The sequence below is a fragment of the Mixophyes fleayi genome, chromosome 1 (genome assembly GCF_038048845.1).
Source record: "Mixophyes fleayi isolate aMixFle1 chromosome 1, aMixFle1.hap1, whole genome shotgun sequence".
Lineage (NCBI taxonomy): Eukaryota > Metazoa > Chordata > Amphibia > Anura > Limnodynastidae > Mixophyes > Mixophyes fleayi.
This window is the reverse complement of record NC_134402.1, coordinates 269,325,565-269,342,932: the sequence shown is the minus strand read 5'-3', so window position 1 is coordinate 269,342,932 and position 17,368 is coordinate 269,325,565. Positions and strand designations below refer to the sequence as shown.

Genomic DNA, 17,368 nt, shown 5'->3' with positions numbered 1-17,368 from the left:
ATGGCCTGAAATTTTACGGGCCACCGAAAGCATCTCCTGCACCTCACGGTTATTTCGTAGGAAGCTCTGCAACACCATGTTGATGGTGTCAGCAAAACAGGGAATGTGCTAGAAATCACCCAGCTGTAATGCTCGCACTATATTGTTGGCGTTATCAGAAATGACATATCCTGGGGAGAGTCCAAGTGGTATAAGCCATGTATCAATCACATCTCTTAGTTTGCGTAACAAATTGTCAGCTGTATGCCTGTTAGTGAAGCCGGTGACACAAAGAGTGGCCTGCCTGTGACAAATGTTACGTAGTGATGTACATGCTGCTGCTGTTCCTGCTGGTGAAGGTACATGACCAACCCAGTGGGCTGTCACAGTCATATAGTCTTTGGTTTGGCCAATTCCACTTGTCCACATATCTGTGGTTAAGTGGATAGTGGGCAAAATGGCATTTTTCAGCGCAATCTATACATTTTTACACACTTTTTGGTATAGTTGTGGAATAGCTTTACGGGAAAAATGGTGTCGCAATGGAATCCTGTAACGCGGACACAAAACCTCAATTAACTGTGAAAAACCAGCTGCGTTTATTGTGGAGATTGGACGCAGGTCTAACACTAACATTGCAGCCATGGCGTCTGTGATTCACTTGGCGATTGGGTGACTGCTGTCATATTTGCTTCCCCTAGCAAATTATTGTCTCACAGTTAATTGCTGAAATGTAGGACTGCTCATTTTCTTGACCTGCCTCTGAGCTGACGATTCACCCCCAGCAGCAGCAACAGCAGCAGCAGTGGGATTAACGCTTTCTTCAGAGGAATCAACTAGAGTGCAGGAGTCATCCAGCCTTAATAAGTGGGATGTAGGGCTAACTCCAAGCTCTACTGAGGATATTGATGAGGATGGTGCGGTGGGTATTTTGTAGCCGTCGGGATGTCGGTGACCGGAGGGTCTTAGCTGATGATGGAGTGCTGTTTTTTTTTTTTGGAAGAACTTTCAGCTTTTCCCAACACTTTGCCATGAACTCTAGTTAAATGGCATAACATAGACGAGGTTCCAAGATGGTTAAGGTCCCTCCCTCGACTGACTGCGGCTTGACATACACTACAAAAGGCTAGACAATTGTTGTCTGGATTTGGGTAGAAATAATTCCACACATAAGAAATGGATTTTTTGTTTTATGCCCAGGCATGACAATGGCCTTTTTCTTGTCAAGTGCCAGAACTGCTGCCACTGGTGCAGGACTTACAGAAATAACTTCATCCTCATCAACATCCTCATTAGGGCCCTCGTTGCCTACACAAATCTCCCCCTCATCCTCCTCTAATTCCAAAGTGGCATCCTCAATTGGTGTATCACCGGCTACACTCGGGCTGTTCAGGCACACATCAGCAGAACTGCTGAAAGGGCCCTTCTTTATGGGTACACTAACAAAATGCTCATGATTAGACATCCCACTGTTGGATGGACTCTCCACAGGGATTGGTGTCATTTCTGATCCAGAGCAAACATTATCCTCTAATGCCTTACTGTTATCTTGCAGCTCGGCTTTGACACGTAACAGTAGTTGTGCACCACTTGTAGGCTCGGTAACATTTTTGGATCTGCCACTAATAGAGAAAGGCGAAGGCCTCATTCTCTCTTTGCCACTGCGTGTGTAGAATGGCATGTTGGCAATTTTTTTTTATCGGCAGTTAACTTTTCCTCAGTTACACTTCGTTTTCGCTTCAACACGGTAAAAAAAAATTTTGGTGTGTGTTTATTGGGCTGATTTTAAAAGACGGTGTAGTTTGACATCGCCTTTCCCAGATGACGTACTGGGAACACTACCATCAGGACTAGTGACAGAACCTGGTTGCTCATTTTGCTCATATGTGGACTGCTTTGAATCCATTCTGAGCCCAAAGCACTTGTGCTACAAATTGTTTTTGACACTGCTGCAATATAGTACTTTTTTCACAGCCAGATAAATTTCAGCAAAAGAATGGGGGACACCCCAAAAGCAAATGGAAGTGCTAAATATATTGTTTTTACAGTGCTGCACAATAGTACTTTTTTCACAGCCGGATAAATTTCAGCAAAAGAATGGGGGACACCCCAAAAGCAAATGGAAGTGCTAAATATATTTATTATTAAAGTGCTGCAATATAGAACTTTTTCACAGCCAGATAAATTTCTGCAAAAGAATGGGGGACACCCCAAAAGAACTTGGAGTGCCAGAAACTGAACAAAAATCCTTCCTCTCTTCTCCTCTTACTGCTGTAACAATCTGGTATTAAGCTTTCAATCCTGTTGAATGATGTTTTGCCTCTATTTCGATTCCGAATGGGCGGGAGAGTACCGAGCCGAGTTATGTATATATATATATTCCTCTACTTTTTTAATCCTATAATACAATATTTATATATAATCACACAGCTCTGCATGCCCTGCAGGCTCACCAGAAATGGAGTCTTTGGTCTATTAATAAAAACACTACATACGATTGCTTGTGGCCAGTATCTGGTTTCACCCTGTAACCCAATAACAAATATATATAAATTTACATATAATCAATATATAATCAATATATATATATATACATATAAAAAAAATATATATTTCTTGAACTGTCACGTGACCCGAGGAAAGCTACACTTTTTTCCGATTTTTGACACACCAAGCTGAAAAGGTTAGCCATTACTGTACTGGAGGGTGGGCAGCTTAGGTATTGCTAAGCAAGTTCATACATGGGTTTCCAAATTGCTTGTTTTTCCTCCCAGTATGGAAAGGGACTGTCTGACATTTCGATTTCAATGAACTCTTGAAAATAATCCTCCACCATCCTTTGCATGTTAATAGTAGGATTGGATGGAGTTATGTCAGAGGTCCCACTTTTTTTTGCTAAAATCTTTCAAGCCAGACCAGATGTCAAACTGTTGTGGTCTGCCACCTGTGTCATCCCTGCGTATATCCCTATATATATATAAATCTTATATTATAAATACTAAAAGAATTCCTGCTATACTTTTATCTTTTGATGCTAAAAAACGTGTTCAATAAAATATTGTGGAAATTTATGTCCCTCACTAAGTGGTTGGCATCTCTGGAGATTTCTTTACAGCCATATTTATTTGCTCTACATTCAGACCCATCAGCAATGATAGTGATCAATGGCACACCATTCGACAGGGTTAATATCCGAAACGGTACTAGACAAAGATGTCCGCTGTCGTCCATGGTCTACACTCTGGTTATTGAACCCTTACTAGCAGTCATTAGATATTCACAAGTATACCAGGGAAATTTTCTTCCCCTCTCTTTCACATTAACAAACTGATCTGGCTTTGTGGTGCCCCTTTATAATTTTGTGGCCGGCCAGTATAATTATGTATTTTAAGTATTCCTTACCTATCTTTAGACTCTAGTCTTCTTGTCATAAGACTTTTAAAGGTGTATTTATTCTGCACCATTTGTGCAGGGTGCATGTAATATGTACATTAACCCCCTTAATACTTAAAAGATCACAGGAGACCAAATTCTGCTTATTTTTTTATTCCATGCTTTTTAACTGCACCTAGATTGACGTAAATGCTATTGAACTTAATGGTAATGGTCCCATGCAGAAGAAAGCTGACACTCCGTTTGACTAAGCCTTGCACGCTGAGTAACTTCTTTTTTTCTTCCTTTTCTTCTTATTTTTCTTTTTTTTTACATTTTCTGAATGCTTCTTAGGGCCAGATGAGGTGTCTGTTTAAGATCAGGTGAGCTGCCTCTGGCAGGTGGAGCAGGTCACCAGCATCATCATGTCTTTCGTCTCTAAAACGTCAGACGTTTACGTCTGTTACCTGCAACAATGAAAAATAACAGCTTATTAGGGTAGAGATTCACTTTTAGACAGAATTTGTTGAGGAAATCTTGAACAACACTAGCTAGACTGTAATTTATATAGTAGCTGGAACATATATATATTTACCTCTCCTTCTCCCTTTAGTAGTGGCCACATGCTTCTTTTGTCTTGTGCTGTGCCGTCTCCATTTTCGGAAGGTCACTGGCCGTTTTTTGGCCATGCGGCCCTTCTTTTGCTTTCTTTGATAGGCCATGGTAGTGGCCAATTTGCCTTCAGCCAGGAGCAAATGACTTGTGGGCTACCAGCCCTCTCTTTTATACCCTGAGACTACTCTGTCTTTAATGATGTCATATGGGTGGGGTTTGGGTGTGGTCTGGCCAATTGTTTGTGGCATTGTCAGCTTGTCATGTGGGTGTGGCCAATTGACCAGTCATAAGGGTCATACTAAACATTATCATCTGAGTTTACAGCAACAATAATTAAAGCAGGTCACAGGAATAAATATATATATATATATATATATATATATATATATATATATATATATACATATATACATATATGCATATACATATATACGTATATACACACACACATATATATATATATATATATATATATATATATATACAGATAGATATATATATATATATATATATATATATATATATATATATATATATATATATATATATATATATATTAGAATATAAATGGTAAAGGGCGGCGCCTTCAGGTGTATACAATGTATATAAACATATAAGCACAAATGTACACAGAAATAGTCCAGAGTAGTTAGAACAAGACGGTGTCTGTATCTGCACCGCAGGTGACTAAAAATCACTGTAGTACAGGATAAATATATTCAAAAGTTGATCGTGCAGAATAAATAGAAGTGGTGTGCGTACCAGATATATAAAATTAAACCGCTTATCTGTATAGTAGCTCCTTAGAAATCCCGGAGTATGATCTGCAACCAATTCTCCTTAACGATTGATAAAATGTATGTTCTAAAACAACCGCGACGCCAAACTCTTTGCAGTCTTCCATATAAATAGACAAGTAGTGCAGAAATAGGCTGTGGCAGATGCAGCTTATTGCTGGATGTAAAATCAAGTCAAATGTAGTACAATGTTTGTCCAACTGTGCATTTTCGTCCACTTTGTGAGAAAATCCCACTTAGTGTAGAAATCACACATGTCTAACCCCACATCACTGGCAATGGCAATGGTCCCATGCAGAAGAAAGCTGACACTCCGTTTGACTAAGCCTTGCACGCTGAGTAACTTCTTTTTTTCTTCCTTTTCTTCTTATTTTTCTTTTTTTTTACATTTTCTGAATGCTTCTTAGGGCCAGATGAGGTGTCTGTTTAAGATCAGGTGAGCTGCCTCTGGCAGGTGGAGCAGGTCACCAGCATCATCATGTCTTTCATCTCTAAAACGTCAGACGTTTACGTCTGTTACCTGCAACAATGAAAAATAACAGCTTATTAGGGTACAGATTCACTTTTAGACAGAATTTGCTGAGGAAATCTTGAACAACACTAGCTAGACTGTAATTTATATAGTAGCTGGAACATATATATATTTACCTCTCCTTCTCCCTTTAGTAGTGGCCACATGCTTCTTTTGTCTTGTGCTGTGCCGTCTCCTTTTTCGGAAGGTCACTGGCCGTTTTTTGGCCATGCGGCCCTTCTTTTGTTTTCTTTGATAGGCCATGGTAGTGGCCAATTTGCCTTCAGCCAGGAGCAAATGACTTGTGGGCTACCAGCCCTCTCTTTTATACCCTGAGACTACTCTGTCTTTAATGATGTCATATGGGTGGGGTTTGGGTGTGGTCTGGCCAATTGTTTGTGGCATTGTCAGCTTGTCATGTGGGTGTGGCCAATTGACCAGTCATAAGGGTCATACTAAACATTATCATCTGAGTTCACAGCAACAATAAAGCAGGTCACAGGAATATATATATATATATATATATATATATATATATATATATATGTAATCTCCTACATGCTGTGGCAGAATGCCTGAAATGGCCTGAAATTTTACGGGCCACCGAAAGCATCTCCTGCACCTCACGGTTATTTCGTAGGAAGCTCTGCAACACCATGTTGATGGTGTCAGCAAAACAGGGAATGTGCTGGAAATCACCCAGCTGTAATGCTCGCACTATATTGTTGGCGTTATCAGAAATGACATATCCTGGGGAGAGTCCAAGTGGTATAAGCCATGTATCAATCACATCTCTTAGTTTGCGTAACAAATTGTCAGCTGTATGCCTGTTAGTGAAGCCGGTGACACAAAGAGTGGCCTGCCTGTGACAAATGTTACGTAGTGATGTACATGCTGCTGCTGTTCCTGCTGGTGAAGGTGAATGACCAACCCAGTGGGCTGTCACAGTCATATAGTCTTTGGTTTGGCCAATTCCACTTGTCCACATATCTGTTTATTGTGGAGATTGGACGCAGGTCTAACACTAAAGAAAAGAATTCCTGCTATACTTTTATCTTTTGATGCTAAAAAACGTGTTCAATAAAATATTGTGGAAATTTATGTCCCTCACTAAGTGGTTGGCATCTCTGGAGATTTCTTTACAGGCATATTTGCTCTATATTCAGACCCATCAGCAATGATAGTGATCAGCACACCATCCGACAGGGTTAATATCCGAAACGGTACTAGACAAAGATGTCCGCTGTGTCCATGGTCTACACTCTGGTTATTGAACCCTTACTAGCAGTCATTAGATATTCACATGTATACCAGGGAAATTTTCTTTCCCTCTCTTTCAGATTACAAACTGATTTGGCTTTGTGGCTCCCCTTTATAATTTTGTGGCCGCCAAGTATAATTATGTATTTTAAGTATTCCTTACTTATCTTTAGACTCTTGTCATAAGACTTTTAAACGTTTGTTTATAGTAGAGATGCTCACTGACCCCCATGTTTTGGTTTTGGTTTTGGATCTGGATTACCGTCGTGTTTTGGTTTTGGTTTTGCCAAACCGCTCTTGCGTGTTTTGGTTTTGGTTTTGGTTTTGTTTGGTTTTGTTTTGCAATTTTGTTTAAAAATCAATGTTTTTGGGCATAAAATAACAGAATTTAGTGCTCCACCAGTTTCTTGGATAAGTAATAATTGTAAAGCTATATAATTATTAGAGATGCTCACTGACCCCCGTGTTTTGTTTTTGGTTTTTGATCTGGATTACCGTCGTGTTTTGTTTTTGCCAAACCGCCCTTGCGTGTTTTGGTTTTGTTTGGTTTTGTTTTGCAATTTTGCTTAAAAAATCAATGTTTTTGGGCATAAAATAACCGAATTTAGTGCTCCACCTGTTACTTGGATAAGTAATGTAATTGTAAAGCTATATAATTATGAAAAAAACTGTTTAATTCCTGGTAGGCCATCATTAATTCTACACACAAACCAGATTGTCTTCCTCTACATCTATGCATATTGGTAATGCAGCCATCGTCTTTGGGTGTATATTACACCCTACACTTACAGTTAAATAACTAAAAAAAAGGACAAAGGCAGTTTGGTTTCTGTCACTCTAGGCCCCCCTCCACTTGTAGAAAATACAAAAAAATTCAGCCGTTATAGACTGTACAATATAAATTGAAATGGACAAAGGCAGTTTGGTTTCAGTCTCTATAGCCCCCCCCCTCCACTTGTAGTTAAATAGAAAAAAAGCAGCCCGCATAGACTGATCAATCTAAAATATAAATGGACCAAGTTAGTTTGGTGGCTGTCTATGACCCCTCGTCCTCCACTTGTAGTTAAATAGAAAAAAAACAGCCTGCATAGACTGAACAATATAAAAAATAAATGGACAGAGGTAGTTTGGTGGCTGTCGATGCCCCCCCCTGCCCTCCACTTGTAGTTGAATAGAAAAAAAGCAGCCTGCATAGACTGAACAATCTAAAAAATAAATGGACCAAGGTAGTTTGGTGGCGTCTATGCCCCCCCCCCCGCCCTCCACTTGTAGTTGAATAGAAAAAAAGCAGCCTGCATAGACTGAACAATATAATAAATAACTGGACCAAGGTAGTTTGGTGTCTGTCTATGCCCCCCCCCCGCCCTCCACTTGTAGTTGAATACAAAAAAGCAGCCTGCATAGACTACAGAATTAGAATATAAAAAGAAATGGACAAAGGCAATTTGGTATCTGTCTGCATGAGACCCCATCTCCACTAGGAGTAAAATAGAAAACTATTCAGCCGTTATAGAGTCTAGAATATAAATATAAATTGAGAAAGGCAATTTGGTATCTGTCTGCATCATCCTAATCAACATTATCATTAGTGCCCTCATCACCTACACAAATCTCCCCCTCATCCTCTTCTAATTCCAAAGTGGCATCCTCAATTAGTGTATCACCGGCTACACTCGGGCTGTTAAGGCACACATCAGCAGAACTGCTGAAAGGACCCTTCTTTATGGTACACTGTCACTAACAGAATGCTCACGATTAGACATACCACTGGTGAATGGACTCTCCACAGGGTTTGGTGTAACAGTAGTTGTGCACCACTTTTAGACTCCAAATTACTTGGTCTTGCTTGCTCACGAGTGATCTTACAAGAGGAAGGCTCAGTAACATTTTTAGATCTGGCAGTAATAGAGAAAGGCTAAGGCCTCATTCTTTCTTTGCCACTGCATGTGTAGAATGGCATGTTGGCAATTTTTTTTTTATCGGCAGTTAACATTTCCTCAGTTACATTTTTTTTGGTGTGTTTTTTTTTCCCTGATTTAAAAATACTATGTGCTTTTACATCGGCTTTACCAGATGACATACTGGGAACATTACCATCAGGACTGGTGCCAGCACCTGCTTGCTTATTCTGCTCATATGTTGACTGCTTTGAATCCATTTTAATGAGCCCAAAACACTTGTAGTGCAAAAAATTGTAGAAATACTGCTGAGAAATATGACTTTTGACAGCCAGAAAAATTAGTGTAAAACATTGGGGAATATGGGATACCCCAAAGCACTTGTAGTGCAAAATATTGTATTAGATAGATACTGCTGACAAATATGCCTATTTTTGACAGCCAGAAAAATTAGTGTTTGACACTGGGGAATATGGGACACCCCAAAGCACTTGTAGTGCAAAAAGTAAGCCTCCTCTATCCTCCTCTTCTCCTGCTCTAACAATTGCTTATAGAATTTGAATTAATTATAGAACTGAATAGATTAGAAATGAAATAACAATACAAAGAATAAGGTGTACAATTATTGCTCAGTCTCAGCCTGTGACCTAACCCTGCTCTCTCCCTCTGTCAAATGGCGATGGATTGCTGTGGAGGCTGGTATTTATGCTTTTCAAATCTCGTGAGAACGAGCTCAGAAATACGAATACGTCACAATGACGTTTTGCCTCGATTTCGATACCGAACGGGCGGCAGAGTACCGAGCCTGCTTGGCTCAGTACTTGGATAGGCAAGGTTTGGGTGGGTTAAAACTTCCACCAGCAACTTGTGGCAGTGGCAGCACCTATTAAGTATCCGAGATTATCTTTGGGGAAAAAAATCAATGCAAATAGTTATGTTAAAGATGCAGATTGAGCAGTGAGCACATTGACGCCCTTTAAGAGTAGTTAAGCAATGTGTGGGTACAAAAATAATAATAATTTTTCCATATCACTATATTAGTGTATATAAATTAGTAGAATCAAACAATGAATCTCATACTTAAATTTACTATTAACCAAACCAGGTTTGCTCATTGATATACTAGTACATGGGTATGAGGTGTGTTATGATATAGGAGCATGCCCTATGACAAGCATCACATATCATCGTCTGTCTACTATAAGTGTATATACACATGTCTGTGAACATAAATAGAATACCTGCAATAATTTGGCATCATTTGGAGGCGCCCCTAAACGTCAATCACCTTTTTTGACCAATTGTCACTTTACTACTTCGGTCTTTAGGAAATGGGAGGTTAGCCTGCCGGGAGAACTCCTAGAAATTCGGGAGTTTCCCAGACATTCCGGGAGAGTAGGCAACTATGGATTGCCACTAGAGATGTTCACTGATCCCTGTGTTTTGGTTTTGGTTTTGGATCTGGATTAACTTCGTGTTTTGGTTTTGATTTTGGAAAAAACCGCCCTTTTGTGTTTTGGTTTTGGTTTTGGATTCCTATTTTATTTTTAAAATCCCTGTTTTTTCTCTAAAATCACATAATTTGGCTCTTTTTTGTTCCTATGTGGAGATGGTGCCCGCCGAGATGCCTCCAGATCCTGTGCCTGAGAAGCGGGCGAAGATGCCCGCCATCGCTATGCCCCTGGAGGGACTGAAGATGTGCCTGGTGCCCGTGAAAAGGGCGAAGATGTCAGGCTGTGGTGCGCCCCTGAAGGGGCTGAAGAGTCCCTTGGTAGCTGAGCCCTGCAAGCGGGTGAAGAAAGAAGGTTACTCACCCATCCATCGATCCAGCGGTGAGTATCATGGCTTTCTTCCTGCAGGTCTTGTGCGCGGAGGAAGGCTGAGCCAATCAGGGCTCATCTTTCCCCACTGGCCAATCAGCGGCCGGATGCGCGAGCCAATCGCGGCTCGCGCCCGGCCATTCAAAAGATTGGCGCCGACGCGACCCAATCAGCGCTCACGCCGGCTGATGACGTCGCGCCGGCGACTATATAAGTCGCCGGGCGGCGCCATTTCCTCAGAAGTCCGTCGGCGGAGAAGAGGGAGGACGTCTCTTCAAGACATCCAGCAACAAGATCAGCGGCAGCAGCGGCAGGGGGCCCTTGTGAGGGCCGTGAGCTACCCTGCAGCCCGAAAACTACAATCAAGCCGCCGGAGCAGTGATCGCCAGTGGGGAGCCCTTGTAAGGGCTGAGAGCTCCCCGCCAACCAGCCCTCAACAGCGCCGAACAGGAGAAGAGGCGCCGCCGGCTGGAGGGTCTGGAAGACCCGGAAAAGGAAGAAGACGGCGTGGCAAGTTGAGTATCCTGCGCAGAGCAGGTAAGTATACTCAACGTTAAATTCGGGCACTAGGCCCGGGGCCACGGTCGGGCAAAAGGCCCGTGGGGATGAGGTAAATTAGGGGCACAAGGCCCAGGGACTTGGTCACTAGGCCCCTACAAGTTAGTGGGCCAGTAGGCCATATTGTCTATAAAGGGCACAAGGCCCTGTTAGTTAGACAGGGGGCGTGAGAGCCCCAGGTATAAAATGGCACAAGGCCCTTAGGTAGTTAGTGGCCTAGAGGCCATAGGAAGGCCAGAGGGCCTTAGTAGGGGCTGGTAGCCCATAGGCTATAAAGGGCACAAGGCCCTCAGTTAGTCAGGTAGGCCACAGGCCTCAGTAGGCAGGGGCTAGGACCCCTAGGTAGTAGGGCACAAGGCCCTAGTTAGTGGGCTCAGAGCCCTGAGGTAGAGAGGGGGCTGAGGCCCATTAATTTAGAGCACAAGGCTCTGTGTGCAACTGGGCAAGAGGCCCATGGTGTGAAGGGCAGAAGGCCCTGGAGGCGGTGTGATAGAGGCGTGAGAGCCTCATGAGTGTAGGCGCGGTCCTGTGTGAGGTGAGCACACGTAGTTAGGAGGTACAGTAGAGCGGAGGCTCCTGTGGTGCTGTAGCAACCAGCTGGTTTGCTAGCAGCGGTGTGCTCTGGTAAGTAGCTTACAAAGTACTGTATATTGTATTCTGTCTGTGCGTCGGGTATTGTTGAATTACAGTATTTTGGGTGTGCTACGTAATTGTGTCCAGGGGCAAGACGTCAGGCCCCCATTAAAGGTAGGCTCTTGTTCCTGTGTTGTTCTGTGCTAACCCGTGCTTTGGGGACAAGTGTAGTTACCAGCACACACGTAGTTTTCCTGTCCCTTAGGTCCCCGGGGTCACACTGGTTCCCAGAGGGGGTGGCTGAGTGAGCTGGTGGCAGTGCAGCACACCTTGAGGCAGTTCCAGGGGCGGCCGTGGTTCTGATTGAAGGTCCCCAAGGCCGGTTCCGTGCAGGTGGACCTGTGGTTCCGGACGTAGGGACACGTGTGAGATACCCGAGTACAGGCAGTCGGGCGGTTCAGTTCGATCGGCTGTTCCGTGCGGCAGTCGGCCCGGAGGTTAGTGTGCTGTTCCACTGAGCCTCAGCCGGGCTTGAAGCAGCCGGTCCTTAGGGTCCGTGGGTGACCCCATCGTAAGGAGACAGTCTCCTTGGTTAGACCTGGGTGAGGGGGTTAGGAACCGCCCTCCGGTTTAGTCCGTGAACACCGGCTGGTGTTCCCCGTAGTGTGTAAGTGAGCAGTTCCGTTAGTGCACCACACCTAGTTAGTCATAGTGGTTTGACTTAGTTGCACTGCCGACCATTAGAACGTTGTTAGGATTGGGTCGCTGTTGTAGTCAGTCCAGTTTTGTGGGTGCCATCTTAGTCTCACTGAGAGCGTAGAGGGAGGCTGTGTGTTCTTGTCATCCGCAGGAGTCGGGAAGGTGCAGGAGAACCGGATTGGAAGTGGGAGTGTCCCGGTGAGTATCACGCTCGATTCCCCCTTTTGGTTAGGCCCTCACCGGCAGGTGTGTGAGGTACTTGAGGCGGGATTAGTCCTCGGACTAGTTTTGGTCTTAAGTGCCTGTAGTCCCCCGCGTCTTGGCAAGAGCAAAAGCGAGGAGGCGGCAAGTGGGCTTGGACTGAGAGTGTCCTTGTTCGTTGCCGTATTCTCGGAGAGCCCTTACCTGGTAGGCACGGCCGTAATCTTTGTCTCTTTCCTAGAGGGACGTGGTTGGAGGTGACAAGGGTTGCGACTGCGGATCTGCTGGGATCGGATCGCAGCTGGGATATCGGAGGCGAACTGGAGGTGACCATCGTTCATAAGGTAAGTTCTTTTGTGTTGCGTCTGTCCCTGTTTTCCCCGCAGGGGGTGTTGCACCTACATTATTATTAACCTCAGTAACATTAATTTCCAGAAATTTCCAGTCAATTTTTGTCAAGTGACAAGAATACTGCTACCCCTCCTGTTTCTGTATGAGCAAAGGCACTGAGCAATGTCACTGGAGAATGCACCATGATAAGAACACTGCTACCCCTGTTTCTGTGTGAGCAATGGTGCTTGATCTCCTGGGGAGGGAGGTACTTATGGAATTGAAAACCCGCGACAACGCAACAATGACGTTTTGCCTCTATTCAGATCCGAGAAAACGCGAAAGTACCGACCCGGCTCACGAGCCTACTCGGATCCCCTAAGTTCGGGTGGGCTCGGTTTTCAGAAAACCGAGCCCGAGCATCTCTAATTGTCACCCAGAAAATATATGTACAATTTTGACAGAAACTACCTAAATAAAGACTTAACTATTTAAACAATAACATATACATTACAGACTAGATCAAATTGAAGAGTTTTGCTTTGTATCATTTAAAATAATAATAGCTTTAATTATATTTGATATAGTATCCTATAAATTAAATGGATCTATTTGCCATCACACATAGAGCATATTTTTGTAGAAGTTTGTAATATATCGCATTTTATTTTTGTAGAAAAAAATGAGCAGAATATAGATGTCTAGTTTTTTAAATGCTGCTTAGTAAGTTATCTCTTGCACATAAAAATGTCAACTTGCATCATAGCATGTATATTATACACACAAACATGCAAATGCACGCTGTCTAGATGAAATAAAGCATGACTTTGTTTTAATTTGTATGTCTGGGGAAATAAGACACGCTTCTATTATATATATCCTTTATTTATAGCACTCTAGCATATGCAACAACAATATACACTAAGGAAATACAGCAATCATATATTGATAACAGACAGTACAAGAACATAATTTGAGACAAATAGTGTGAGGCTCCTCTATGCATGAGCTTACAATCTACAATGAAACAAGGAAATGAATACACAAGATGGTGGCTTAGTGGTTAGCATTTCTACCTCACAACATTGGCATCATGAGTTCAATTCACGTGTTTGCGTGGGTTTCCTCCAGGTGCTTCGGTTTCCTCCCACACTTCAAAAACATACTAGTAGGTTAATTGGCTGCTATCAAATTGACTATAGTCTATCTGTGTGTGTTAGGGAATTTAGACTGTAAGCTCAAATGAGGCAGGGACTGATGTGAGTGAGTTCTGTGTACAGCGCTGCGGAATCAGTGGGGCTATATAAATAGATGATGATGATGACATGAGCATGTCTTGAAGAATGGACCGGCCATGTATAAACAAATGAGAATAATTATAGTCACAATTCATCTCTGATGAAGCACTGTAATGTTGAAGTTTGGAAGTGAAATGTATAATGAATAAGATGACACGGTTACTAAGGAACATGACAATTTCCTTTAAGAGTGTTTTTAAGGCTAGCTTAAAGCATTAAGGTTAACATACAGTTTGATAGAATGAGGGACAGAATTAAGGTGCTACACAGGAGACGTCTTGGATCCAGGAATGTAATGTGGTAATATAAGATGAGGAGAAGGAGTAGGATGGAGGATGATAGGCATAACTCCAGCTAACTTATCTCTCACATATATATGCACACCACAAAGACTTATTCCAAAGGCCTTTAATCAAAGAGAATAAATCAAGCAACGCCACTAGATATCAGCAGCTTGGTACAGAGTATTGCCCAATGTAATGTTAAAGTTTTCACAGGACCTTTATCAAGCTGCGGACATTTGCCTGCTGATATCCAGTGTTGATGTCACTTTTCTCTGCTATCAAAGGTATAAAATCTAATTATATCTGAAAGATATGCAGAAAGAGAAAAATTATAGATAGTTGCAGCTTTATCAAAGATCTTGAAGGTGAGTGTTACCTTTTTTAATTGAATCCTGGCAGAAACAGGCAGCCAAAGCAAAATATACATTAACAACATTAATAAAATAATAAGTAAGAACAATTATTTAGCAGAACACATTTTATTTACTACTTTGCTAGTGTCTCAGTAAGATAAGGACAGACTTTTTTGGGGGCTGGAAGCAATAGAATTTTGAAAATCCTGAACAGGAGTGAGGGGTGAAGGACTAAGTGTAATCAAATGTGTTCCTAACCAACTGGTTGTGGTGAAGAGGTAATAATATCATAGTTTGGGTAACGTAAGTTTTTTGGATTTTTTTTAAAATATATTTTTATTCAGATTTTTGTCAAAAATAAATGGTACAGCATATGCTATGATCATACAACTCATAACAGTACTAACTGCGATAGTTTATAATACAGGTGAAATAAGGAACTCAGAACCACCACAAACGAAGTGGTCCTCGAGATTAATAAAATACGGGTAAAGCGAGATTCAAAAGAACTGTGGTTATGAGATAACCGGAGTACCATGAAGGGAAGATGGAGAAAGGGGGGGGGGAGAGGAAAAAAAAAAGAGAAGTGGAAAACAGAGAGGGAGCAGATTGTAGGGGGGGGGGGAGGGAGTGTTAGTAGGGGGAAGAACAAAGAAGAAGGAAGCAGAAATAGAGCCTAGCGAGACTCAGCTCAAACAATTACTGAAGTATCGTTATTTACATTTTTCAAGCAGAGGAATGTGTAGCAGTGAAGTACTCTTGCCACCTATGCCATGTGGAGAGAAATTTGTAAGGTCGATCATTAACTACACTAGTCATGTGCTCTAGGTTATGAATATGCCAAACACTTTGAATTAGTTCCGCAACAGAAGGGCTCTCTGAATGATTCCATTTCCTGGCTATTAAGCATCTGGCTGCAGTCAGGATATGGCCCGGGAGTAACCACATTATTTTGTGGGTGTCAGGAGGTAGCCGAGGGAGGAGAAAGTAAGATAGATGGAATAGAGATCTTTGATTCGTTATTTTATGAATAAGATCAGCTACCTCCTTTCAGAAGGGGATGATTTTTGGGCAGCTCCACCAGATATGGGACAGGGAGCCGCGCTGGCCACAGTTGTGCCAGCAAAGGTCAGAGGTTGCCGGATAAAAAAAATTCAGTCTGGATGGGACTAAATACCACCGGAATAAGAGTTTATAGGAGTTTTCCTTTATCTGTGTACAGATAGAGGATTTAGCGACTGCCTCGCGAATCTCCGTCCACTCCTCCGGATCCAAAGATTCAGCCATCTTCTCCTCCCAGCGGAGCTCATGAGCCTCCTTGTCAGGCAGATTGTGGCTCATCAGTAGGGAATAGAAAGTGGATATTAAACCTTTAGAAGATGTTTTGTTTTTACAGAAGGATTCTAGGGGGGAGCGATTGTGAGGAGCATGAGGGTCTATTAAGGTGGAGAAAATGTGTCGAATTTGTAGATATTTATAAAACACGGAGGACGAGAGATGGAAACGCTCACGGAGATCAGCAAAAGTCGGGAAAAAACCCATCGGGACTATATCAGACAGGAACAAGATATTCTGTCTTGTCCATTGGGAGAAAGATTTAGGATTGACCCCTGGAGGGAAAGAAGGGTTATGCCACAAAGGGAACATCCGCTTGGGATTAGACAAGAGTTTAAAAGTGCGGGTGCAATATTTCCAAATTTCTATAGAAAAATGAACTGTTGGGGGGAGGGCGTGCAAAGGGGGAAGGTCTTTAGGATCTAGCCAGAACAAAATACTGGGGGAGAGCATCTGGAGGAGATCCGCCTCTGTGTCGACCCAGAGCCTAGTTTGGGGAAGAGAATGTGATAGAACTGCTTGGGTGAGGTGAGACGCTAGGTAGTATTTATGGAGGCACGAGAATCCCAATCCACTGTTACGGGCGTAACGAAAAAGAACTTTGAGGCGAACTCTAGGACGTCGGCCGGACGATATAAATTGTGAGATGCTTGCCTGAAGGTCTTTAAGAAAAAGCGATGGGACTCGTACAGGAAGTGTCTGGAAAAGGTAAAGAATCCTTGGTAGAATATTCATCTTAACTGAGGCCACTCTACCAATCCAGAAAATATACTTTGGGGACCAGGATTTGAGATCACATTTCAGGGCGACTACTCGTGGGGGAAAGTTGGCAGAAAACAGGCGATCGTATGTTTTGGTGAGATTGACACCTAAGTATTTATTATGATATGGCTGCCAGTGGAATTTGAAGGTGTCTTGCAAGTGAGTTTGGGTGATCGAAGGGAGATTAAGGGCAAGAGCCTCGGTCTTATCAGAGTTGATTTTGAAGTTCGAAAGGAGACCATACTGATTAATTTCAGCAAAAACAGAGGGGACAGAGACATGAGGGTTTGTAAGGGTGAGAAGGACGTCGTCTGCGTACAAGGCTAGTTTAGCCGATCTTAAAGAGAGAGGGGGCATCCCTGTCTGGTGCTATTCCGAATTGAGAACACTGCTGAAGTGCATCCATTAGCCAGAACCGTTGCTGAGGGGTTGAAATAGAGAGAGGCGATTCCATTGCGAAAGGGACCCTGTATGTTTGATGCTTTGAGAACCTCACGCATGAAGGGCCATGAAACCCTGTCAAAGGCTTTTTCAGCGTCAAGGGCGAGCACTAGAGCCAGAGTTTTAAGCTTATTTGAAGCATGGATCAAATTGATGATTTTCCTTGTATTGTCGGCAGACTGTCGATTGGGAATGAACCCCACCTGGTCAGGGTGAACCAAGGAGGGGATCACACCGGCCAAGCGATTTGCTAGAATCTTAGCGAAGAGTTTTAGGTCTGTG

The 17,368-nt window shown here is 42.7% G+C and overlaps 1 long non-coding RNA gene across 1 annotated transcript; it reads right to left on the bottom strand.

Annotated features, from left to right (window-relative positions):
• Window positions 1-3,723: 3,723 nt before the first annotated feature.
• Window positions 3,724-4,091, bottom strand: LOC142107926 (uncharacterized). Its single transcript, XR_012680045.1, has 2 exons — window positions 3,947-4,091; window positions 3,724-3,818 (listed from the first exon to the last, which is right to left on the bottom strand). It is a non-coding gene; the product is annotated as an uncharacterized LOC142107926 (long non-coding RNA).
• Window positions 4,092-17,368: the final 13,277 nt, after the last annotated feature.